Source organism: Zonotrichia albicollis, chromosome 13 (genome assembly GCF_047830755.1).
Source record: "Zonotrichia albicollis isolate bZonAlb1 chromosome 13, bZonAlb1.hap1, whole genome shotgun sequence".
NCBI lineage: Eukaryota > Metazoa > Chordata > Aves > Passeriformes > Passerellidae > Zonotrichia > Zonotrichia albicollis.
In genome coordinates, this window is record NC_133831.1 from 12,629,124 (window position 1) to 12,655,509 (window position 26,386).

Here is a 26,386-nt window from a genome sequence, read left to right on the forward strand (position 1 = left end):
CAAGAGAAATCTTTCCTGGAGGCTGAAATTACACAATTCAAATAGGAAATCAAAGACAGTTTTTCTGCAATGAGGATGATTAACTGCTGGAACAAAACAGCAAGAGAAGTGGCAGATTCTCTATTCTTTTTTGTTTTCAAATTAAGACCAAATGTCCCTATGGAGAATGTTTTAAGTTGAACCAAGCTTTAGGTAATTGGGTGGTCATTAATGATCTTTGTTAGGTGAGGGGTCACAGCACCCACTGCTGCTGCTTCTGAGCCTTTGACAGCAGAGTAGAGAAGCCCATGGGTTCTCTCTGCCTGAACCTGTGTCCGTGCTGTAGCTCTGTGTGTGTTTATGTGGTGGTTGGCCCTGGCTGGACTCCAGGTGCCCACCAAAGCCACCCTGTCCCTGCCCTCCTCAGCTGGATGGGGAGAGGAGAGATAAGGAAAGGCAGTGAGTCAGGATAAGGGCAGGGAGAGCTCCAAAAAATCTATTAACAACCAAATCAGAGTAGGATAATGGCAAATAAAAACAAAATCTTAAACCAGCTTCTCCTCAGCCCTCCTTTCTTCCTGTGTTTAACTTTACTCCCAGCTTTTTCCCCCTCTGCCCTGAGTGGTGCAGGGGGATGGGGAATGGGGGCTGTGCTCAGCTGATCCCAGGCTGTCTCTGCTACTCCTCCCTCCTCAGGGCAAGGGCTCCTCACATCTTCCTGTGCTGCAGAGTGGGGTCCCTCCCACAGGGGACAGGGAGCTCCTTGAGCTTCTGCAGCCTGAGAGCTTCCCTTGGGCTGCATCCTTCAGGAGCTGCTCCAGCCTGGTCCTTCCCGTGGGTGCAGTCAGTCCTTCAGGAGCTGCTCCAGCCTGGTCCTTCAGGATCTGCTCCAGCCTGGTCCTTCCCATGGGAGCAGTCAGTCCTGCAGGAGCTGCTCCAGCCCAGCTCTCCTGTGGGCTCACAGCTCCTGCCAGCAAAGCTGTTCCAGCTTGGGCTCCTCTCTCCACAGGTGCTGCCAGGAGCTGCTCCAGTGTGGGGTTCCCGGCATCAGAGCCTCCTGCAGGCACCCCCTGCTCCTGTGTGGGGCCTGCAGGGGGATGTGTGATCCATGGGGAGCCCAGGGCTGCAGGGGATGATCTCTGCTCCATGCTGTTCTGCAGGGGATGGTCTCTGCTCCATGCTGTTCAGCAGGGGATGATCTCTGCTCCATGCTGTTCCCCAGGGCTGGGGGTCTCAGCTGCCTCTCCCTGGCTGCCCCCCGGGCTCGGGGGTCTCAGCTGCAGCCCCTGGAGCAGCTCCTGCCCCTCCTGCCCTGCCCTGGGCTCTGCAGAGCTGCTCCTCTCACACCCCCTCCCTGCTCTCAGCCAGCTGCAGCTCCAGGGCATTTCCTCCCCCTTCCCAAGTGTCCCCAGAGGTGCTGCTGCTGTCACTGAGGGGCCCAGCCTGGGCCAGGGCCCGGTCTGTCCTGGGGCCTCTGGAATTGGCTCTGCTGGGCACAGGGGAAGCTTCTGGCAGCTTCTCACAGAGACCCCCAGCACCTGAACCTGGCTGTGCCAGCGCAACACAAATTAGAAATGTGAGAATACAAGCACAAGATTGCCTGTCTGTCCTTTTTTTTCGTCTGTCTTTTTTTCCCTCAAATAACAAGAATGATCTGAGGTCATCTCCAGCAGTTTTTAGTTTTACTTTCAACTGAATGTTTGTAGAAAATAAAAAGCAATAACCAATGACAAATAATTCTGCACCTGAAGATATCTGATTTAGATAAGGTCTCAATACTTAACCAGCTACAATTAAAAAAAAAAATAAAATAATATTTCAAACCCTTGGGAAAAGTTGTGGTTTGGAGACCACTCAGGCTGAAATGTGATAATGAATGATGGAGCCTCCAAGGCCTCATTTCATCACTTGGCAGGGAATGTTTTCAACTCAGCAAAGACAAGTGCAGTTGTGCAGAGAAGTGGAAATTCTGCCTGAGTCAGAGCCCTTTCTTAGGCACTTCTTTGGGTTTATCTTCAGTTCCAGTGCCAGGTGCCATCTCTTGGGGTGTCCTGGTTGAAGAGGGCAGCGTGTGCTGGGCCAGGCCTTCCTGTGCTTCCCAGGAGCTCCCAGAGCCCTTTCCCACTCAAACTGACGCTTTGAGAGGCTGGACAGAGCTAAAGAATAAAGTAGGGATATATTAAAGGCCTCAATGGATGCACCTTGGGCAGCACAAGAGCCCAGTCAGGGCTGCACCCAAAATGAACCAAAATGGCCCCAAAATGCACGAGCGGGCACGGGGTCTGTCACTGTGATCAGTTCTGTTCCATTTGTACCTTGCAATTCATTGTCCAATTCCAGGCCCATCCTGCTTGTTTTTCTCTCTCCAGCCCACGGTGTTTGTGCTCCTGGGCTGAGATTTGGATCATTTGTCCTTGGTCCCCAGCTGGAGCAGGAATTGTTTTGTCTCCCTGCTCTGTGCACAGAGCTCACCATCCCCTAATATGAAACCCAGGCCCACACACTAAAGCAGCACAGAATCTGAAAAATATAAAAGCTAAAATCTAAGGCATCACCACCATTGTTTATCACATCATTGCTGGGGGTTTGTGTTGTTTGTAATTAAGAGGAAACCCAGAACCAGCCTCTCAGGCATGGGCACATCTGTGGGAGCTCCAGCCTCACCAGTGTAGAGGTGTAAGGATGGACTAGGGTTTTTGGGATCTCCTGCAGTGAGGGTGGTTCCTTCTTTGAGAACATGGATGTGGAAAGATGAGAAAGTATTCCAGGTATGCAGTAAATAAACAGGAGACTTCTGTCCCCTCTAGACCTTTTGGTAAAATGTCACAGATGGAGAATCTCTTGTCTTCTGAGGTTCTGGCAACGTTAGGAAAAACCCTCAGTAATTTATTGATTCAGAGTTGTAAAGGATCTCCTCACAAAAGGAGATTTCACCAGTAAGCTGAGATTAGAATTAAAATGGAAAGGAAGAGTAGATGACTTATTGGACATGTTTTATGTGCTGCTTTTCTGCCTCTCATTGTGTTCAGTGGGTGCTGGATGCCTGAGCCTTGCTCCTGTAACTGAGCAAGTTCAGCATCTCAGATCCTTGCTCGGTCAGAAGATTTTTGCCAAATCTCTGTGAACTCCTACAGCATTCTGCCTAAAGCCATGCTCCTCAGACAGCTTTTATCCAGAGGTCAAAGAATTCTCTTCAGGTAAGGTAGAAGCCAAGGTGATCTGATTTCCTGAGATCAGTTGTTTCAATGTAGATCTTTATTCGCAATCTCTTAGAAGAAACAACTGAAGCTTGTTAGGATGGTTTTTAAATGCAGATTCTGTCTTAGCCCTGACACCAGCAGAATCTCTTCTAGGCCTTGATTCAGCAAAGCACTTAGATGTGTTTAAATATGTTATATTAGTCATATGTAAAATTGCTTTGCTGAATTTTAAATAACAGATATTAATTCAGGCAACAACATCATCTGTCCCTTCTGTTAAGTATGAAATCTTGGCTTTGGCAGGAGTTCAGTTGCAGATTTTGCTTATGGAAGACAAGAGCTGAAAAATATCTGCCTGAACAGCTCATCATCTAATTCCTCTTGATAGTATTTTAGAACATGACAGGATTTCTTGAAGGGTAATTGCTGTAATGCCAGACTGCTTGTGTGATCCAAGTGCAGGTGAACAGTTGCAGGAATTAATGCACTCTGGTTGATACTCATTAAAAAAGAGAATTTCCCAGGCTCCTTCAGTGTGCAGATCATAAAGTCATCCACAGTGTCTTTTCAGGCTGAAAATTTTAATCCAGGGGCAATGATGGCAGAAACTACAGTAAGAGGACTCTTTACAAAGAGGAGTATCAGTTTGCTGTTTGTAACTCAGAGGGTGTGAGGGAATGAGCTTTGGTCAGGGAATGAGCTTTGCAGAGCTAAGGCTTGGAAGGCTCTGCTCTCAAAGCTGAGATGTATTTCACCATAAAACCAGGAACATGTTCAGCTCTCCTGTGGAAGTAAATGCTTGAGCATGCCATTCATCTTTATTTGGAGTTTTACTGCTGGTTTTGAGGTACAGAAAATCATGGCAAGATCAACCAGAAGCTTAAAGCAAACTGTAGTATCTGCAGGGGTGCAGCTCTCACCTGGTGGCTGCTGGCCAGCCCAGAGCACCCACAGGGGTCAGGCAGCACTCCAGCTCTGAGGGACACCTGGTGAAGGTGTCACAGTGCAGGTGATGATGGGCAGTGCTGCTGCCCTTGTTCAGCCTTCACAAGCTCCTCCAGGTCTGGGAGGGGATCCAGAGCTGCAGTGGGACAACCACAGTGGCAGTGTTGTTGTTATTATTGTTATTATTACCTTGAGGTATTGGGAGCACTTCTGAACCAGCCCGTGCCCCCAGCTGATGGGAAAAGGGAGTCAGTTCATGGCCACAGTCACAACCTGCCTGTTCACTTCTGTCTGAGGCCACTCAGTGCTCCTGGGTGTAGATGTCTATTAATAGGAGGTTGCTCATGTCCCAGAGAAGCTCCTTGTGACACTGGAATTGGTCTTTTGTGTATTTGCTGCCCCAAGTTGAACCTTTGTTTGCTCTTGGTGGCAGTAAGGCACAGAACATCTTAAGGAAGCTGTGTCCCTTTGGTGGATATTTCCAGCAGTTGGTGAGTTTTTAAAATACCCAAATTCCCAGTGGAAGGTTCATTTTCAATCCCTATTTGTTCCGTCCCACAGTGTATTTATAAGTTTGGCATGAGTCGCTGCATCCAAATTGCACACTGCCAGTGCTTGCTTTGGAGCTGCAAATAAAATTGTCTGTAAATGTGACCTTCCCATAAAATAAAACAAAATTCTGTGTCAAATCAGTGAGCTGTACAGTGTGTGTCCACCAGTGTTCAGGTTGGTAATCACAGTGGTACAAATGTGTGTGTTTGTGTCAGTGGCTCACCCTTGGTGCCTCATGGCTGACTTTTCACTGACTTAGTGCAGGTTCGGAATCTGTTCATCTTTCTGCAGCCACTTTGTGCAGCTCTTCTGGGCATCAGGGAAACCAAAAAGGAGCCCTGGAGGGAGAGGGGCTTGTGGGCTGTGCAGTGCCAGGCTGTGCAGTGCCAGGCTGCTGGGTAGCTCCTGTCCTTGTGTGCTTTTCCTGCCATTTTCAACCTCATGTGGTTGGACTGGAGCAGGCTGGCACATTGGGGTGTTTGGTCTGTGATCCTGCCAGAGGCACTGGCTAATCAATAGCTGGTGCTCAGGGGCCAGGCTGAGGAGGGGCTCAGTGCTGTGGGGAGGAACATCCCTCCCAACCCTCTCTGCTCATCCACAGCTCCAGCCCGTGGTTGCAGAGTGGAACCTGGGGCCACCTGGGCGTTTGGTGGTTTCCAGGCTGTGACTGGAGCTGACAGCAGGGCCTGTTGTTTGTGGGGCAGGATTTGGAGATGGGATTCCCAGGAAGAGCTGAGTGCTGTGCAGAGGTGGGAGGTTGGGTTTGGTGTCTGTGCCCTGGTGCAGACACTGGTGTCACTGAGACAGCTCTGCCTGAGTCACTCTGCATCTCTGGGGTGAGCTCCAGCCTGTGCTCAGCCCCACACTCCCCATCAGGACAGATGGATAAAGCCATTCCCAGTGTGTCTGCAGCCCACCCCAGTGCAGAGCTCAGCACAGGGAGGTGTGAAGAGGCATTGGATGGCAGAGATGGCAGCTGGCTTCACATGGTTGGGCTCCCCTGTCCAAGACTCTGAGTCTCAGCAAAGGAATATAATCTTAATTTTAATTAAAAGTCAAACTTGGATACCAGCCATGTAAGAGCCCGAGTACCTCTGGGTACTGATTGCTAGAACAATGTTTATCTTGTTCTATGGTTAGTCTGATAATATCCCAAGCTTCAGAACAAAAACAATGGGATGGAAAAGGGTCATCAAAAATGTTTGAGATGGGACACAGGAGACTCTCCTTTATTTAAAATTTATGTAGTTGAGTTTTACATTTTAGGAGGCATTTTGTATTTCTCTGCATTGCTGTCTGAGCTACCTGGGACCATCTCTGGCCCAGTAGGGCACTGATCTGTGTGCTGGGCTGGAAATAAAACACTCCATTGCTGGGTCCCTTCTACAGACCATGCTGGAAATATTATGCCATGAGATGTTTTTGATTCTGTGACTAATTTAAATTTAGGAGGGAACCTGATTTTTTTAGGGGTGGCTCATCTGATTGCTTCACTTCCATGGGCACATCCCAGATATTGAAGATGCATGTGCTTAAAGCTTTTTTTGGTTGGGGGAGTGTGTGTCTTGGTACAGGGTCACTCTTCCCTTCAGCAGCAGTGGGAGAGCTGCAGGCTCAGCCCCAGGGAAGGGCGGTGGGATGAGTGCCTGGCTGACAGGGAACTGGGAAATGCTTCCCTATTTCTGATGATCAGAGGGCATGTGATCAACAACTGGCTGGTGGTTTGTCTCTGTCTCCTTGTTTCCTTGAGGGGCTGTAATTGCATTCTGCTATTAATGATTCCAGCCTGAAATACATGGCTTTTAATGGGTGGGGGTTGCCTGGCAACTCGTGATGGAAACTTTCTTCTGTGTTCATTGACTGACCATAGATGTATTCCTTCCACAACATTTTGTATTCATGATGTGGAACCACTCACTGATGGCACCTGTGATCCTTTCAAGGGCTGGAAAACACATAAAGTACAAAAAATATGCTCTAATTAACAAGGTTTCACTCTCTGTTTTTTATTTCTGTAAAAACTCCAGAGAACCTAATCACTTCTTTGCATAGTTTTGTGGGTCTGAAATGTCACCTGTTGTCCAGAGTAACAAGATGTGGTCAAATTTCCCCATTTCCTTATTGGTATCTTTTATCCAGGTCTCAGTGGTCTTCTCTGAAACCCAGATCTTTTAGTTTTTTTTTTTCCCTTTCTTACTTTCCCCTTATCCATTTAAAATGTTTTAAACACACCTCAGTTTCTACAAAGGAAGAGATTCCCTTGGGCTGCTGTTGAGTTTGTCTCTCAGAAGGGAAGAAATCCAGATAATCCAGAACAGGCACAGGCAAGTCACTGACTTTGTCAACAGATGTTTCTGTTTCCCATTTCCAGGTTCTGTTATCTCTGATTGTTACAGAAAAACAGGTGGAAGGAAAAAGTGGAGAAAGGAATGAATTAAAGGAGCAACACAGGGTTGGTTTCCTGTAGTTCTGTTGAGCTATTTCTCCTCTATGTTGTCCCTCTATATTTTGCCAAGTGCAAAAAATGCTTCAGTGGTGTCCTTCATCTTTACTCATCTGAAAACTAAACCTTCAAACTAAACTCTGAAATAATTAATTATGTAATATAGATCATCATACGTTCTTCAACAGAAAGTCAGTTCCATGTCCACACATGCAGTTAATGAGTTTTGTCCTTCAGCACTTTGGGAATCCATTCTCCTGCCCACAACCAGCCGAAGGTTTTTTTCCTGGTTCCTGTCTCAGTGCATTTTATCCTCATACAAAACCTGTCCATGTGTATGAACACATTCAGGCTCCTGTGTGTTTAGCCCGTCCTAAAGCCATGCATCACCTGCATCTTCTCCTGCACCTTTCCTTGGCCCAGAGCTGATCTCACCATTGCTGCTCCTGACTGACCCAAGGGTGGTCTGTGGGCCTGATTATGTTCCTGCTGTGTTGGGAGGATTGAAGTACAGATTTTGTCTCTGAAGCATCTTGTGGGAAGTTTTCCATTCCCCAAGTGTTGTGTTTTTCTTCTTTGCGCCTGCATTTGCTCTGCTGTGTCTGCTCTGCTACTGAAGAATTCAAACTTTCCTACTATTTTGCATCTTTTGTTTTCCATCTCAAACAGGCACAATGCATGACTTTAGTAAGATCTTAAATGCATGTCAGGATCTTTTTCTCCAGAAAATAGTGGCACCGTTTGAAATCTTACTGTACCCTGGTACTTTCCCATTTGTTATGCATATCTTTGTTTTTTCCTGGAATTCCCAGTGTCTGAGGACTGCTGGGAGCTCATCATCCCCATGTCAAAGAGTCAGGATTATACCACTCTGCAGCCATGGAAACTTGAGTCTGTCCTTCCTCACCAGCAAACCTGCTTTTCCAAACTTCAGAATAGTTTTCTGTTCTTATTCCTGTTACCTGATTTCCTGCAGTTTCTAGCCTTGGCCTTGCTGCTGTCATTCCCTGGTGGCAGTGCAGGGACAGGACCTCTCCCCTCGTGCCAGGCCAGCTCTCAGTCCAGCTCTGCCCAGCCTAAGGAGGGCTGGAGCTCCTGGCAGAGGACACAGCATGATAGCAAATCTGGTATTTGCTGCTTATGTTCCTTCACTTCCCGTGCTGTCTGACAGGGGGGCTCTGGCTCTGCTCCTCAGCCATGCCCCTGGCCAGGCTGAGCTCCAATCTCGTCCTTAATTCTTGTTAACTGCTCATTTCCAGGGAGAATTTTCTATATGGCCTGGAAACACATTGAAATTCTCACCAGCCTGGGTTTTACCTTGCAAATTCATTTTACAGATCAAAGGTTTCCACTGCAACTCGTCACCTTAAGGATGCTTGGACTTCTTGTGGGTCTAGAAAAGCTCTTTCCCATAAGAATCTTGCCATGTACAAAACAAAGCAAAAATTTCTGGTTTTTTTTTTTTTTTTTTTTTTGCTAAAGTTTGTCTTCACACTTACAAAATATGCAGTTGCAGCAGACTTCAGCACTCTGTGTTTGAGGCTTTCTTCTGGCAGAGGATATTGGCAAACAGCAGAGGAAAAATTCTTAGCTGAGAGGATTGGTAGGCTGGTGGTCACCAAGGGGCGGCTCAGCCCAGAGAGGCAGAGGACAGGGTTTAGCTCCTTGCTAAGGGTTCCTTATCCCCTTGGACAGATCACATAATCCTGCTCACCTCCCTCCCCTGGGTGATGCTCTGCTGCTTTCAATGTGTTGGGATTCTATGCAGATCCTGAGGCCAATGCACTGGAGAAGGGAGAAGGTTTGTAAGTGCTTCAGTAATTATTGTTATATCACAAATAGATGCATTTGCTGGAGGAAACACTTGCAGTGTCTGGCAGCCAAACCATACAGCTGCTACTGCATGCTACTGAAACTAATTACTTGCTCAAATAATGCATATTTACAGTTTATGGGGGACCAGTTTGAGGATTATATATCATTAAATAAATGGACTAGTGCAAGATTTTAAAAAGCCTGCTTTCCCAGCACTGCTCCCAAGAGCCCTGAGTGCCTGGGCCACGTCAAAAGCGTTCCCATTCCTCTGTCCAAGCCCAATGTTGTGTTTTTAATTTATTTTCAGTATCCAAGGAATGCTGTCTCCAGTATTCAGAGGACTCTAAATCGGATGTGAGACACAAATGCACCAGAGAAACTTATCAGAGAAACAGGCTTGGCGTGAAGCCTACATAAACAACCATAAATTCTTCTCATTTAAATGAGAGGACTCGGGAGGATTGGCCCATTATAGCAGCAGTGGGCTGGCCTTGGGCACCAAGGAAAGTGCTTTGCTAACCCCTGGTATTTGACATGACCTGAATGCTTTGCCTGCCTATAAACTTACTGTTACACACTGACCAGCTTGGTTCTGGTAAATTCACTTCTACAGGTCAAAGTTATTTACCAGCAGGGGATGTTTTCTCCTCTCCTTGGACTTCTCAGAAAATTTTAGTTCATTTTAACCCAGGTAATGAAGAGCTCTTGTTTCCAGCCACCCCTCGCTGCCTCACTCCCTTGAAACACAGAACAGGAAGAAACTCAGTAAATTCAATCTTGGCCAGAAAGCTGGTTTTCTCCCTTGCTTCCAATAAATATCTCATTTCCTGAAAATCCTGACTTTGACCAAAACTTCTGGGACTTTCTAGATTTATCATCACTCATGACCAAATCCAGTTTCAGTTAGTGTGGGGTAGTTGGAGTTCATGGAGGGCAGTGGGAGCTCTGAGCTGGGCAGCAGGAGCTTGCTCCCATCACACTCACAGTAACCCTGGGGTTTGCTCCAGGTGACTCTCTTCCCTGTAGCTGTATAAAAACCATGTAATTTTGCATTGTGATTGTGAACATGATGCCAGAAACAGTAAGGAATTATTTTACATTTTTTTGGTGAAATTCCTGTTATTTTACCAGCATGAACCTGCCACATGGATGCTCTGCACTGAGCTGACACAAGCAAAAATGGACAACTGCCACACTTGCAAACTTGATCCCCCAGTGCTGAGTTAGGTACAGGAAATGCTTTGTGAAAGGGAGCCTGAGGCAGACCCTGCTGTGCCTCACCAGTGGTCAGTGTCCACCCAGAGCCAGTGCTCCTCCCTTGACAGGGCTCCCTGTGGCAGCTCCCAACTCTGGTATCCTATGGAGCAGAGATTTTGAGCTGTGCTCTTGGTGCTGGGCTGGGATCAGTGCTGGGCTGTCCCCTGAACAGCCCCTCTTGTGGGGGCTCACCTGCTCTGCTGGTTTCACATTAATGAGGATTGTTTTCTTCAGGCGTGGAGAGAGCAGGAGTGCAGTAACTTCAAGTGTGGTTCTGTGTTCCTTGCCTGTCCCAAACACCCCTGCAGGCTCAGGGCAGGCAAGGAGTGAGGAGGGAATGGTGTTGAGGTTCCTCTGGAAATGGTGTTGAGTGTTTGCTGGACATTTGGGACTCTCAGTCCCTTTCTCATGAACATTGGGGATCTGAGAACAGGTTGTGTCCTGTGGTCATGGGCCAGAGTAACCTCCTACCATTGATTTGGGGTGCTGAGTGCTCAGGGCTTCAGAATTTCACCCAGTGGCTATTCCTGGGCAATGAATAACCCACCCTTTACACCAAAGTGGCAAAGAGCATTTCAGTCTCTGTCCTGTGCCCTGCAAAGCCGAGTGACAGGTGAAGATGTGGCTTCAGTGTAACCACACTTTGTGTTTGTGTGTGACACGGCTGGAGAGGCCTGTGGGGCAGGAAGTGTTGCTCATCCTCTCAAAGCATCTTCTGCCCAGTGGTTTCTCAAGTGCTCTGGTCACTTTGTGCTGTTTGGCAGAGGCACTTTGGGCCAGGAGGGTGTCTGGGAGGCTTTCGACCATCACGGCCTCTGCAATGGGGTTAAAATCCCCAAGGTAAAACTCCAGTGCTTCTGAAGTAACTGGGGCCCTGCAAAGCCATTCCCCAAATCCCCCATGAGTGCTTTCTGCCTTGTGGTGTTGGGGACAGGCCTGCAGGACCAGGTTTCAAATCTAACAGAGACCCTGCCTCTCCCCTGCCTGTTCATGCCATGGGGTGCTGGTGGCACAGCAGTGCTGGGTGCTTGGTGACAGGGTCCCTCACTGCTTTGGGCACTGTCCTGCTCTTACTGTGTCCACAGGCTCCTTTGATGGGTGCACAAACGCTGTGTTCCTTCCCCTCCCTGTTCAGGGCCCCCTGCACCTCCTGTCGTGCTGTTACTGCTTCTGCCTGTGGCTCGGCCCCAGCCCTGGCCCTGCCATCCACCCCTGCTGCTCCCTGTGCCCATCCCTGCCCTGTCATCCATCCCTGCTGCTCTCTGTGCGCATCCCTGGCCCTGCCATCCACCCCTGGTGCTCCCTGTGCCCATCCCTGGCCCTGCCATCCATCCCTGCTGCTCTCTGTGCCCTTCCCTGCCCTGCCATCCACCCCTGCTGCTCTCTGTGCCCATCCCTGCCCTGCCATCCACCCCTGCTGCATTCTGTGCCCATCCCTGCCCTGCCATCCACCCCTGTGCCCATCCCTGGCCCTGCCATCCACCCCTGCTGCTCTCTGTGCCCCTTCCCTGCCCTGCCATCCATCCCTGTGCCCATCCCTGCCCTGCCATTCATCCCTGGTGCTCTCTGTGCCCATCCCTGCCCTGCCATCCACCCCTGGTGCTCCCTGTGCCCATCCCTGGCCCTGCCATCCATCCCTGCTTCTCCCTGTGCCCATGCCTGGCCCTGCCATCCCTGGCCCTGGCCCTGCCATCTCCAGCTCCTGCATTCCTTGCCCAGGCAGAGCTGGGGAAGGGCTTCCAGCAGTGCTCCCTGCTCAGGATGCCCCCATGGGCTTGGTGCTTTCTCCTCCTCTCCACCAGCCCTCAAGCTGATTTTTCGTTACCTAAACCCTTCCAGCATTAACTCTTTGTTTACCAGACGCCAGTGAATTTGCCCTGTGTTTGGAGTAGGAGTAGTAAAAGTGAATGATGAGCCAGGCAAGGAACAGGCAGGGAATTGGAGGAGAGGCACTTAGAAAGTGTCTGCTGTAAGAAGAGGTAGCCTGAGCAGGGGCTCTGAGTGCAACCAGCAGGGCTGGCTCTGCTGTGTGGTGACTGTGCCAGCACACAGCACCAACACCTTCCAGCTCTTCTGGCTGTGCCTGAGCAGAGTGCAAGGTGTCCAATTTAGTGCATATTTAAAAACAATCTTTTAGCAGTCATTTTGCTCACTGTTACATCTCAGCTGTTGTCTCTAAAACACAAGTGTGCCATGTCCTGACATTAAATGAGATATAATCACAGGGCCTCAGTCACACAGCTCCCCTGGCTGCCTGGGTACTCTGCACTGCTGCTCTTCAACTGCACTGCCTGCAAAATTTTTCCTGGAAGTAATGCAAATAATTTATTGAGTGAGTCAGTGGATTACTGACCTTAGGAACCACAGCAGTGTAAATTCAGACCCATGGAAACAATTTGCTGAATCAGTATTAACAGTGCAGTGGTCTCTAGAGCAGCAGTCTCCAAAGTGGGGTGCAGGCTCCCCAGAGAAGTGTCCAAGATGATCCTTTAGGGTGCAGGAAGAAAATATTCACATGTGGATGTAAATAATTTATAAATATATACATGGACATGTATTGGAATGCATGTGCAAACAACTTTTACTGGCAGAGGAGCCCTAGGGGAAGTCCCTTGGACTAGGGGAAGAAAGCCTAAAGAACACAACAGCCACCAGAACTTGTTCTGCTGATTCCATGAGTTATTTAACAAAGCAGAATGTATGCACTTGGGAAAATAAGGCTGGAAATCATCTGCTTAATCTCTTAAGAAAATATGTAGGTGAGAGCCAGAGATCATGTTTTCTAAGCCTTGTTTTTGAAGGGATGTTGTTTTTTATTACCCTGTTTGGATTCAAGTAGCAAATCGTGCCTGTTGTTGCAGTGTGCTGTTCAGGCCCTGCTGTGTGGGGCTGGCTCATGGACAGGGGCCCCTGGCTGCTCTCTCTGGACTCCTGTGGGCTTTGGGTGATGGTGGTGAAGATAATTTGGTTCACATACAGAGATGGCAGCACAGAAGCTGGCAGATTGCACACTGAAACCTTGAGGAGGTTTCAAAATTTGCACAAAGGGGAAAGTGCTTTATCAGTGCAGTTCTGCAGCTGATCCTGTGCAGTTGTGAGTGATGAACTTTGGAGCCACAGGAGCTTTTGATGTTCGTGGTTTGCTGTATAGCTGCTTCTTCATATTTGCTTCTAGAGCCTTTTCCCCCTAGCCCAAATATTGGTGAACAGGATATGCAAAACCCCAAAAGCAGGGAAAACCAGAGGGAGTAACCAGCTGAAGGCAGGGGTTTGCAGTGTCTCAGTCACCAGTGGCTGTAGTGGAGAGCTGATGTCTCATGCTGGGTAGAGAAGAGAGGAAGGAAGTGGATTTAGCAGAAAATTGATTGCATCTACTTGGGCTTGTTCCAGCTGAATCCTGAGTTAAGTACATTCATCCTGAACTAATCGTTGTGGAGAATTGGCTGAAATCTCACATACTTCTTAAAAGGAAAGCTAAGCATTAAAGGAACAATATCCTCATTGTACCTGAGTGCCAAAAGAAGTGAGTGTACTGTCAGGAGCTGTACCTATTCAGCCTTGGGAGCTGCTTGTGGTTTAGTACTAATGTGACCTGTGCAGGAAGCTGTGGTCAGTCCAGCACAAAATATCAAGCTCAGCCCAAGCAGGGCTGATCTTTGATTAGATTTCAAATTGGCTGGGCAAATCCCAGTCCATTTCAGTAATTGAGTACAACTGTGATTTTCAGTTTTGTTTTTGTTTACGGCAAAGAATACTGGAATATTGTCTAGAACACATATCTAAGGCCCTAGGTTTTGTTTTGTTCCAAGTTTCCCAGGATAAATCTGAAGTAACATTATTAACATCAGTGTAATTGTTCCCCAGTGTGGGCAACAGGAGAGTTGTTCTCTGTGCAGATCTTTTAAATTTACAGCTAAATAATCTAAACCCAAAGAATGTCCTTCAAAACTAGCAGATGCTTTGACACTTTGTCATTCTGAACTTTTTTTTCCCACTGTGTACTATCCTTTCCAAGTTTTCTTTGTGCTTCTGGACCCAAGGACCACTCCCTGGCACATTCTTCCATTGTCCCATGAAGAAGAGGGTAAAGCTTTGCTTGAGATGTCATTTCTAGGCACTGTGGCTCTTGACAATCTCACCTTATTGCAAAGATTTGTCTCAGGGAAGGGGAATTGAGCCCTGTGAGCTGTGTCAGCAGCATGGGGTGCAGCTCTCTGGCCATGGCTCAGCCCAGCCCTGCTGGCTCTGGAGGAGCCCCTGATGCTGCTGGGCTGGGGCTGACTCACACGGTGCTGCCTCTGCAAATCCATTCTTGTTGTGAGACAGCACAGGAGAGAGTTTAGGGAAATTGCTCATCTCCCTTGAGGCTCTCCTGCATGTTGCCACAGGACTGGGCTGTGTCCACTCCTTTTGTTGAACATACTTTGTTGTGTGCTGGGAGAGGCGACACTGCAGCTCGCTGCATGTGAAGATGGCATTCAGCAGCCTGCCTGCTCTTCCAGCTCTTGTTCAGATTTCTCTTCATCTGCTCCAGAGCCTGGCTAAGCTGGGACTGTAATTGAGGCTGAACTTGAATGGAGAATAATGAGTTGCAGGAAAGAACCTGGTAGCAACGGTGAGGGGTCTGCAGTACCCTCAGTCCAACAACCTCACCCAGCCTTTCCTGGCTGTCAGGTGGAGCCTCCAGTGGGTCCTTGCCCTGCTCTCAATGTCCACATAATAAAGGACCAAACATCCTTTTTTTCTTCTTCCTTCTTTTCTTCCTTTAGTTTTATTGGAATAGAGTAGCATCTTCTTTTGGATTTATTCCCGTAGGAATTGCCTCCTGTTGTGTTTCTCAGCAGCTCACCCCTCACAGAGGCTGCTCAGGACCTTGGGGCAGTGCAGAGCTCTGGAGGTTCCTGTTGCCCTCAGGGAGATCCCACAGTGTGAACTCTGATTCAGGGACTCTGTTCCATTTGTGTGTCCCCACACCTGTGCTGTACAGGGAGGACCTGAGCAGAGTCTCAGAATGCTGCTAGGTAAAAACACCACTTGTGCTGGAGATGTGCATCCCATTTATACCCAGGTGCAGCTGAAGTTTCAGACTTTGACTTACAGAGCTCTTTAGTCTGGTGGTGATGACTGCAGAGGCAGCTGTGTTCTCTAGGATGCAACAGAAGCTTGAGATAAGCAGAGGTTCAAAACAAAAAAAGGGAACAGTTCCTACAATGCACAGTGAAATTGTGGGGCTTTGCCACAGGGACTGCTTAGGGGCCAGAAACATAAATGATCTCATAGAGAAATTAGACAAATTTGAGAAGAATTGGCCCAGTGAGGCTATTAAACATAATAGTTATGATGCAACCTGTGGTGCAGGAGGGCCTGAAGTGCTGCTGCTGGAGGCTCAGAGGTGATTCCTGGGAACACTGGAGCTGTGTGAGCCCTGGCTGCTCCTTCCCAGGGAACTCCACTCCTGGCCAGAGCTGGAGCCAGCATGAGGCCAGGACAGAGGGATCCTTGTGGCTGCCCTGTGGTGGTTCCTGCTGGAGGCTGATGGCTCTGTCCTGCCTGGAGGGCTCAGGATGGAGTGGGCTGCACCCCGGGGAGGGATTCACTGTGCCCTGGAGTGGGCTGGCCCTTGGACCCTGGCACAGTGTGATAACACAACTGCTCCTTTAAATCCTGGCTTACAGGCAGCAGCTGGAAATGTGGAATTCTTTGCTGATAAGGAGCAAGAGGCTGTGATGGAATGGTGAAAGCTTCCCACAGTGGGAACTACCTTGGGGGAAGAGCTACACCCCCTGCCCTCACAGCTTGTTGAGTGCTGGGGAGGCCTCTCATGGTTTGGTGGGGGTTTTTTTTGTGTTTGTAAACCCAGGCCTGGGGGAAAAAACGTTAAACTGAAGTACACTTGGAGCTTTATTTTACATTTTCTTGTGTTGCCACTTGCTGGCTTGTTAAGTAATATATTTTAAGACATATGTTAATATACAGACCCAAAGTAGCTGTTAGATCAATGCAGGCAGTTGTATTTCTGATTTTAAATATATACTTGGCTTATGTTTTTGCAAACCCTTTTTCAGCATAAGTTCTTCTGTTAGAGCTCTGTGGAAATAATTTATGTGTTAACCCTGAAATTGATGGGTGGTATGGGATAGAATAAATATGTAAGTGGGAGAGAAAGGAAACATCTGCCAATTTAAACTTTAGCAAATTATATGGAAGCTTGAAAGTATCTGCTAAGTTTATAACACAGTCTGCACAGGAACGCCTTGCCAGAGTGCCAGAGGTCAGAGAGCTTCTTGTCCCTGCAGCTTTAAGCAACCTTTTGGTTAAATAACCTGACCCAGGAGTAGGAGGAGACAGAAAGGAAGAGAGAATTCCACACTAGAGTAAACATGGCACGAAGATTGTGGATACCCTGCCAAGAAAGGTGGGGTTTTCCTGCAAGGTAACAAAAGATATTGGCTATCTATGCACATAATCCTGCTGGAGGCTGACAGCTGCAGGCATGCAGCGAGGCTGGGGCAGAAATGTGCCCTCCATAGCTCAGAAATGTGCCCTCCATATCTCAGAAATGTGCCCTGCAGAGCCCAGTGTGCCCTGCACAACCCAGTGTGTGCCTGCACAGCCCAGTGTGTGCCCTGCACAGCTCAGTGTGTGCCCTGCACAGCCCAGTGTGTGCCCTGCACAGCCCAGAGTGTGCCCTGCACAGCCCAGTGTGTGCCCTCCACAGCCCAGTGTGTGCCCTGCACAGCCCAGAGTGTGCCCTGCACAGCCCAGTGTGTGCCCTCCATGTCCAGCAGCCTCTGGGGGCTGTGCTGGGCCCATCCCAGCAGATGTGCAGTGCAGGGATGCAGGGCTGGATGCAGGGTTGGATGCAGGACTGGATGCTGGGATGCAGTGTTGGATGCAGGGATGCAGGGCTGGATGCAGGGCTGGATGCTGGGATGCAGGGTTGGATGCAGGGATGCAGGGTTGGATGCAGGACTGGATGCTGGGATGCAGTGTTGGATGCAGGGCTGGATGCTGGGATGCAGTGTTGGATGCAGGGATGCAGGGTTGAATGCTGGGATGCAGGGTTGGATGCAGCGATGCAGGGTTGGATGCAGGACTGGATGCTGGGATGCAGGGCTGGATGCTGGGATGCAGGGTTGGATGCAGGGATGCAGGGCTGGATGCAGGGATGCAGGGTTGGATGCAGGGATGCAGGGTTGGATGCTGGGATGCAGGGCTGGATGCAGGACTGGATGCAGCAGAGGAGCCCTTACCTGGCACAGAGCTGCTCCCTTCCAGGCTGCCACGGGCCAAAATCCCAGGGAAGAGAATTAAGTTTTTGACTTGGGCATCGTGGCAGGCTGAGGTAAGCTGCAGAGCAGAGCGTGGAGTTTGCCTCGGGCACAGCCAGAGGGGCAGGGGCCCAGCACAGCCTGGAGAACAGCCCAGAGGGAGATGGATGATCATTGTGTGGCACCAGAGTGTGCTTCTGTGAGAGCCCCAGTAAGGGCTGGGCACCGGTAATTGGGAGGAGAAACAGTGACTTGCCATCTGCCTCCCAGGGCAGGGCCAGGAGAGGGACAGGGAGAATGAATCCTGACTGTGTAGCCACGGGTAATTCACACTGAAAAGCTCCGTTTTGGTGTACAAATATGAATTAGTATAGAGACTTAAACTAGAGAATGGTTTCCAATTATTAATTTGAAAATAATTTATTTTAAATTAAAATTTATAGTTTTAAACAATTTTTTGTGCTTCTCCCACATCAATATTTCTCAAAATTGAATCTCCTAATCTCTTTAAAGTGTTCATATCTCGCTATGTCTGCCTACCTGATGATAATATTTTATTAGAATTTGTTCACAGACTCTGAATACTCTTTCCTGAGAGAACCTATGTAAAGGGAGAAAACAATACACATCCTGTACTCCACCTTCATAGGCCTCCAACATACGATGCCACCTTTTGTTTGCAAGAGTTTAAATTTCAAATAAAATCCCAGCATTCTTTTGAAAAAAAAGGAAAGGGCCTCTCCCCTGCTTAGATTGTCAAATCCCAGACTAGCCTGGAATTGAATAGGCCAAGTCAGTGACCTCAGGCAGAAAGAATGTTGGTTATTTACGTAGGGCTTCTGCTATTTTAGCAGCAAACCTTTTCTTCTGAAAGGACAATGTATACTGTTTTGTGTTTATGGCCGAGTAAAAAGCTTGTACATTTGAGATTTGCATGGTAATAGCCTTGTAACTCAATATACAGCATCCTCAAAAACAGCAGTGCAAGGCTCTGTTTTGTCTTAGCCAGTGCAGGTCTTTAGAGGCTTTTACAAAAGTTCTCTGAAAAACCGACCTTAAGATTCAACTGCTTACACGTTTGCTTTGGTGGCTTTTTTTTTTTTTCTTTCCCTGGAGTTTTGCTTTTTTTAAAAAAACCCTAAAATTACACGTGGTTTCTTTAGGAGCTATCAGGTCAGTGCTCAAAATATTTTGATGCATCTCAAGCTAAGCTGTGCCTGCAGCTTGAAACCAGGAAAACGTGTGTGTGTGTGTGTGTGTGTGTGTGTGCAGTCCAGACACTGAGCATTTTTCCTGAAATAATGGGAGATCTTTACAGGCATTCTGGCCTGGTGGATGAGCCTGCAATTCCAAATGGTTTTTAAAGTGTGCCTTTCTCAATAGATCGTAACCATGAGGAGCTATTGTGTGAGTAAAGCACACATTTAGGATCCAATCCTGCATTCCTTAAAGTCAATGGGAGTCTGAGCGTGAAAGGAATGCAGGATTGGGTCCTGGAACAGGGGAGCAAAACTGTGTGCCAGATTGCTTTGAAAAGAAGAATACAGCACATCCACAGTAGCCACTTTTAGTGTTTCAGATTTCAAACGGCTGGAGTCTGTGAAAAGTGGCTTCTGCCAACATGCAGTATCTTCTATTCAAAGGAATTTGGCATCGATTTTTTTTTCTTCCCCTATCTTTAAACCCCTGAAAACCCTAGAAATTCACCCCTTCTTTCACAAAGCCTGAGCATTATGAGGAGGGGAGGGGGCCATGGGGGATGGAAATTTCTCCAAGGCCAGGGGCTGGGCTGGGGCTCAGACCCCTCCTGGCGCCCTGGCTGGGGCTGGGGTGGCAGCTCCATCACGGGACCCGGCACCAGAGCTTGTGCTTGAGGCTTTGTGTGAGCCCACTGTAGGAGCCCGAGGAGAAAAATTTAATTAACAGTAATTGAGAGGCTACAGCAGCCTCGGTTTGCCCTGCTCACAGTGGGTGGAGTGGCAGGAGTCCTGTGGAAGGAAAGCTCTGTGTCAGGCAGAGATGGGGAGCTGCAGGCCCAAACTCACGTGTGAGTAAAGGAGGAATGGCAACAAATAAAGAAAAAGTATTAGAAGCTTTTGTTTTCTTCTGGCACATCTTGAATTCCTAAGCAGGCAGACCTCCTCTACTGCTGAAAAGGAAACAACTCTCCTGGGGGAAATTCTGCCCCTGTTTTAGCCAAGGTGTCTGGGCAGAGGAGGTAGCAGGGGTGGCTTGTTATTACTTAATGTTTTCAATTATTTATTGTTTTTGTAAAACTTGATATTTCTCTTGAAGTTTCAGCTCCTGGACTCATCTGCTGACTTGAAATTTAGCTTCCACTATTCAGAAATAGTATCTGTCCAGCCTAGAGGTTTGTGGAAAATTGGTTTGGGTTCTGGAGGTTCCACTTGCCCTCCAGCTCTTGAGTTCTGTGTATCCCAGTTCCTCATAATCAGGGGGTGTAACAAGGGGAGAGGGACAGGCACTGCTGCAGGTGTGCCAGGGGTGCCCAGGTGTGCCAGGGGTGCCCAGGTGGGCAGGGATTCCCATGGGGATGCTGCTGTGGGCAGGACCCTGGGGGGACCCTGGGCTGGGAAGGTGCTTTGGGAGTGTGGGCAGCCCATGGTGCACCACAGAGCAGCTCAGAATCCAAGAGCCCCAGACCAAGAGCCAGGGTGTTTTGCAAACCAATAGCCAGGTTTGGCCTGGTAAAAGTTCACATTTCACTGAGCAGGGATGGAGAGCCCAGCAAGGTGGGCAGGGGGCAGGCAGAAGCATTTGCTCAGCTCGAGCCACTTTGGGTCTCATCCCACTTGCTCAGGCTTTGGGCAGTAGAATTTCCTTCACTGTTAAGGTAGCTGGGAAATATTTGAGCAAATGCTGTGCATTAATCCTCTGTGTGTGTGTTTTTACATGTCACTGTGGTCTGAAGCTTTGGCAGACTGTCACTTGAGGTGCTGGGATGAGACAAGTCCTGGTGCTGGTGTCACATCAGTCACTGCAGAGATGGCATCTGAAGCAGTTAACAAGCAATTAGGTCCATGTTTAATATTGCTAACTAAAACAGGCACAGTTCTTTGGTCAGCCAGGCATGAAGAGCTCGGGCTGCCACGCTCAGGAAGCTGAGCAAGTCATGGGCCAGAGCTCCCAGAGCACAGAGATCTCACTGCATGTCCCCATCAGCCATAGCACTGACAGCTCATCAGGCAGGAAGGAGGAACAATCTCAAGGAGAGAAGCAATGTGAGATGATTTTTTTTTTTTTTCCCTCCAGAAGGAGCTGTTAAAGAAGGATGCTGTGAATCTGTCTGGCTGCTGTGAGAGAAGTCAGGAGTTCCTGGGTGCCCCTTGGCCAGCAGGATCGGGGGCATGGCCGTGCTGGGGGCTCTGGCAGGGCCCTGGAGCTGAGCAGGGCAGGAACAGCCACCCTGGTGCTCCTGCAGCTCCCCTGTGCTGCACAGCCATGGCCACAGCCAACAGCAGTGGCAGCCTCTGAAGTGATATTCCACTGTGTTAACTTGGGCTGTTCAGCCTGTTAATTAGCTCTGCTCTAATGAATTTCCTATCTTTAGCACTGATACCTGCCACTGAACTCTTGGATTGCACTCCATATGGGAAGGTTTAATTACATTTTGTGGCTAAAATAGTATCCTTGTTCCACACAGCTGGGATATTAGAACCAACAGGACTCTATTAGTCACTCCACTCTTTGTCCCCTCTCACACTGAGCCTTTCCCACATGAAGTTAAAGAGGCCCATGGCTGTTGGGGATGCTGGTGGTGAGGGGTGCTGTGCTGTGGGTTTTCCAGCATGCTGTAATCTCTGGGATGCAGCAGGCATTATCTGGGAGGCAGGGCTGGGGCTGCAGCATTCCCATGATGTCAGAGGGGAGCTGTTTGTGTTTGAGCAGCGTCAGGCACGGAGACAATGCAGCTTCTCACATGAACTTGCTTACTCTACAGTGCTACTAAATCATGGTTACCAAAGGCTTGTGTGTTTTCAATCATCAAAGCGCTTAAAATATTATAATAATGCTTGGCACTTTTCAACTTCAAAGCCTGCTGCAAGCAGTAATTAGGTCTAATAACCCTGCTGTGACAGTGAGACATTCCTATCTCCTGTCTTACAGGGCCAGGGGGGGTCAGCCCCTGATCCGGTTGCATCCATCCTGTGTGAGACAGGAGATCTCCCAGTGCAGGCTGTGATTGATAAACTGACCTCCCCACAGGCACATGCTCAGGGCCAGCAGCTCAGGGAGGGCTCAGAGGATGCTTTCCAGCCTTGAGGGGAGGGGGCAGGACACTTCCAGTGTCCCCAGGACTGTAAAACCTGGGCTCATTCACATTTTGTTCCATGGAGTCCTGGAGCAGCATTTGAAACAGCATTGGAGAAAAGTTTTTGCTCTGTCTTGGCTTCCTGGCTGGTGTCCTTTCACCACCCAGCAAAGCGTGGTGGAGACTGGGGACAATACTTGTGGACAGCCTGTGTCAACTAGGGGTCATTTTTCCTTTTGCAAGCTGCCTTTGAGTTGTTCCTTTGATAAAGGAGCAGCTCTCTATTCCTTCTTTTTAGTTTATGACATGTGGGAGATAAAAATTGTGCAGGAAGTAATTGATGCATTTAAATAATAGAGACTTATAAACTGGTTAAATGTCCACATCGCTGTTAAACACTTAGAGAGAGTTCTGCTTTAATTTTTATTTAAGAGTTCCACAAACCTGCATTCTTTTGGCTGTTTGTCGTGTTGGTTGCAATCACCACTTGTAATCAGTCCTCGGGATAGAGTAATTTCTAGCTTTCATTTAATTATCTGCCAGATTATCTGTGAATGTTTACTGGAGTGTTTGTGAGGTCTCTGCCTCCCACCCGAGGTGTGGAAACCCTTAGCCTGGTGCAAGGTGGGGCTGTCAGGAAATGGAATTGCTGCTTTGTCACTGGCAGTGCAAAACCTTTGTGTTCTGTGGGAAACAAGGCTGGAAGCACTCAGGGGAGAAGGGGCTCCCCACCAGGAGCCTGCCCACAGCCCCTGTGCATTCCCTGCTCTGCTGCTGCTGCTGCAAACTGGTCTGACAGGGTGGGAATGCAGCAGGAGGAGCCAAGGGCAGGGTTTGTGAAACCCCACCCCGTGAACTCTGCCTGGGCCGCTCATTGTCATCCTAATGAGCCAGCAGCAAGTTGCATCAAGTTCTGTCAGAAGCTCTTGCCTTTTTTTGTTTCAATATTATGAAAGCAAATAGTAACAGGCTTGGCTAGACAGGCATTGAAAGGGAAGCCAAGCAGCAGGGCCTGTGTGCCAGTGGCAGGGTGATGTCACCTGCCCTGGCTGGCCAGGTGCTTGGCTCAGCTGGCCCAAGGAACATCAGGGGGGTTTAGCTTGGAATTCCTGCTGCATTGACAGGAGCAGATTACACAGAACAGGCTGGTGCTGTGCCCTAAGTTCTCCAGGACCTTGAGAGGTGAAGCCCCCTTGTCCAGCAGAGCTCAGGGCAGGCATCCCAACATCCCAGTGTCCCAACATTCCAACATCCCAACGTCCCAATGTCTCAACATTCCAACGTTCCAGCATCCCAACCTCTGACATTCCAAACCTCCCAACATCCCAACGGCCCAATGTCTCAACCTCCCAACATTCCAACCTCCCAACATTCCAACATCCCAACCTCCCAACATTCCAACATCCCAACACCCCGATGTCCCAACATCCCAACCTCCCAACATCCCAACGTCCCAGCATCCCAACGTCTCAACATCCCAACATCCCAGCATCCCAATGTCCCAATGTCCAACATCCCAATGTCTCAACATTCCAACATTCCAATGTTCCAACATCCCAACCTCTGACATTCCAAACCTCCCAACATCCCAATGGCCCAATGTCTCAACCTCCCAACATCCCAACGTCCCCACATCCCAACATTCCAATATCCCAATATCCCGACATCCCAACCTCTCACATTCCAACCTCCCAACATCCCAACGGCCCAATGTCTCAACCTCCCAACATCCCAACCTCCCAACATTCCAACATCCCAACATTCCAAGATCCCCACCTCCCAGCATCCCAACATCTCAACATCCCAACATCCCCACATCCCAACATTCCAATATCCCAACATCCCAATATCTCAACATGCCAACCTCCAAACATCCCAACATTCCAACATCCCAACCTCTCAACATTCCAACATCACAAGCTCCCAACATCCCAACCTCCCAACATCGAGGTGTGGCACCCACCCTGCTGCCTGGGGCTGGGGGCACTATCCCTGCCTCTCCTGGGGATTCCTGTCCCCCTGGCTGCAGTTTGCTCATGATGCCCAGGCACTCTGAGGGTGGTGTCTGACCATGTTCAGTGCTGTCATTCAGTCAACCCTTCCGGAGGACAGGGGAATTTACACTTTTGCCTTTATTTCTGAAGTGCAGAATGTAGGAGCCAATATAGGCTTCCATGGTTGTTTGAGTGATAACTTGCTGTTTCTTGTTTATGAGATAATTATTGTACAGTCCCTGAATTTAATTCTTGTAAGGTAAAAGGCCTGCCAATCTTATTAATCATTGCTGGTAATAGTCATTATCATGTGAGCAAGCTGCTTGCCTGCTTTATGAGTTTAGGCAAGTTAGTTCCCTAATAGGTGTCTTGTTTTTTTCAGCTGAAAAATGGGGGAAATGGTATTTTCCCTCAGTTTTGAAAGGTTTTGCTGGGAGTGCAGAGGGGGCAGGTGCTGGGCAGGGATCCCAGCAGTGCAGGGCTGATGGGGACACTCACAGTGGGGCCAGGAACAGCAGGTGACACCTGATGTGTCTGAGACCCTCCAGAGCACTGGCTTTGCCTTCTTGGCTTGGATCAGAGCCTTCCCACTCCATCCCAGTCCAGGGAAGCGCTGACCCCACTGGTCCATGCTGTGCCAAGGAAAGAACAGGAGCAGAATTTGTGTCGTTTCCCAACCTCAGCACTGGCAGGCTGGGCTAGAGTGGGATGTTGGGGTCCTCCTGCCCCTTCTGCAGTGCTCAGGAGATGCTGGTGCCCCCCTGCACTGGCACCTTGCTCTCCTGCAGAGATCCTCCAGCAGCAGTGCTGGGATTTGTCCCCGATCAGCCCTGCAGCTTTCTCAGCACGGTGTGTGTGTGTGTGCTGGGGTGAGGGCAGTGCTCCTTCCCCTGCAGCAAACACCCAGCTCCAGGTGAGCATGGGGGAAAAGCTGCTCCAGCACATCCAAGGCATCCTCTTCTGGGTGGACACTTCATCTCCACCAGCTAAAGACAAGTTGTATGGAAGCCTGGATCTGACAGACACAACAAGTCCTTTACAAAGCCATTCTGGTTTCTTTCCCTTTTTCCTTTCATTCCATGTACTTTACTTTCCCTAGAGAGGTTTAAAACCAGCTTTGACAAGCAGGAGGGAAGAGCTAGATGTGGTTGCTCCTGCATCAGTTGAGAGAGGCCCCAAGGTCCCCTGACTGCTGTCCCAGCCCCGTGCCTTGCTCAGGCATGGCCCAGTTTTACCTCAGGTTCTCAGAGGGGATGAGCACATTGCCCACATCACCAGGGTCCTGCTCCCCACCAGAGCCACCAGGCAGCTGGAAAGACAAACAAGAGCAGACTCCACCTAGCAGCAGTATGGAGACAGCGGCTCGTGAGATCCAGAGCCCAAGAATGTGCACACAAAAGAAGCATTTCCCTCAGCCACGACAGTGAAACCACCAGACAGCCACATGCAGCATGTGATTTCCCAAAAGCACCAGCCCAGATCCCAGCTCCTTTGTGCCACACGCTGTTTCCCAGGATCGCATCACAGTGGCAACGTGTAAAAGCCTCTTCCAAACACTGAAAATTCATCATATTTTCCTCAAAGTTGTTTATGGAAACCGTGGGGAGCACTCCTGCCCCTGTGAGCTGGCTCAGCGTGCTGGCCCTGGGTGTCAGACCCTCCAGGAGATGGGTGGTGCTCAAACCCTCCAGGACATGGTGGTGTTCAAACCCTCCAGGACACAGTGGTGTTCAAACCCTCCAGGAGATGGAGATTGGTGGTGTTCAAACCCTCCAGGAGATGGTGATGTTCAAACCCTCCAGGAGATGGGTGGTGCTCAAACCCTCCAGGACATGGTGGTGTTCAAAACCCCCAGGAGATGGGTGGTGTTCCAACCCTCCAGGAGATGGTGGTGTTCAAACCCTCCAGGACATGGGTGGTGTTCAAACCCTCCATGGAGATGGGTGGTGTTCAAACCCTCCATAGAGATGGGTGGTGTTCCTGGGGAGCTGCAGGACACATCCAGGCTCATTCCATGGAGAGAAGCCCTGACAGTGACCTGGATCAAGAATTCCTCTTGCCCTCAGCCCTGCCCAGTGTGGCTGCTGGCACAGCTGCTGTCCCTGGGGCTGCCAGGGCTGTTCAGAGCTCCCACAGCCAGGAGCTTTGGCCCCTGGCACCCTGGAGAGTGGGAATGAGGTGAGCTGGGATGAGTGTGCCTTCCCTTCTCTGGTTTTACAGTGATGGAGCAGCACTGCTTTCAGCAGAGCAGCTCTGACCTGCTGAATCTACAAACTGATTGTGCTTGGTGGTTCTTGAATTGAATTCTTGATTTTCTGCTTTGAATCCTTTCTGTTGGGACTCTCTGAAGTCAGCTGTGCATTTCTTCACTGTAAAGAGAGCCACCAGTTAATGACTGTCACAGGCTTTGAGTTCCACATGGGCTGATGAAATGGCAAATGTCAAAATATGAATAAAAAATCTATTGTTTTCTGTGTGATTTTACTGCCCTTCCCTCCATCATGTGTGCCTTGTGCTGCTTTAGTGTTGCAGACACCTGCTGTGGTGTTGATTATTGATATTTTTGAGGGTGGCAGGAACACCCATATGCAGAATCCTTTATTTAGTCCTTTGGAGATAAAGACTGCTGCTGTGGATTGCAGTGGATGTGAGCCTGC

General features: G+C 49.1%; 1 protein-coding gene and 1 long non-coding RNA gene across 4 annotated transcripts in view; one reads left to right on the plus strand and one right to left on the minus strand.

Moving 5' to 3' along the window:
• The window catches only part of WTIP (WT1 interacting protein), an 87,248-nt gene that overhangs the window by 33,118 nt on the left and 27,744 nt on the right, over positions 1–26,386 (plus strand). The gene's annotated exons all lie outside the window — the stretch shown is intronic.
• Positions 23,367–26,386, minus strand: part of LOC141730799 (uncharacterized) — a 55,220-nt gene continuing 52,200 nt past the window's right edge. For both annotated transcript variants that reach the window (XR_012582458.1, XR_012582456.1), the window contains exon 3: positions 23,367–26,098. This is a non-coding gene — a long non-coding RNA (uncharacterized LOC141730799). The remainder of the gene's footprint in view (positions 26,099–26,386) is intronic.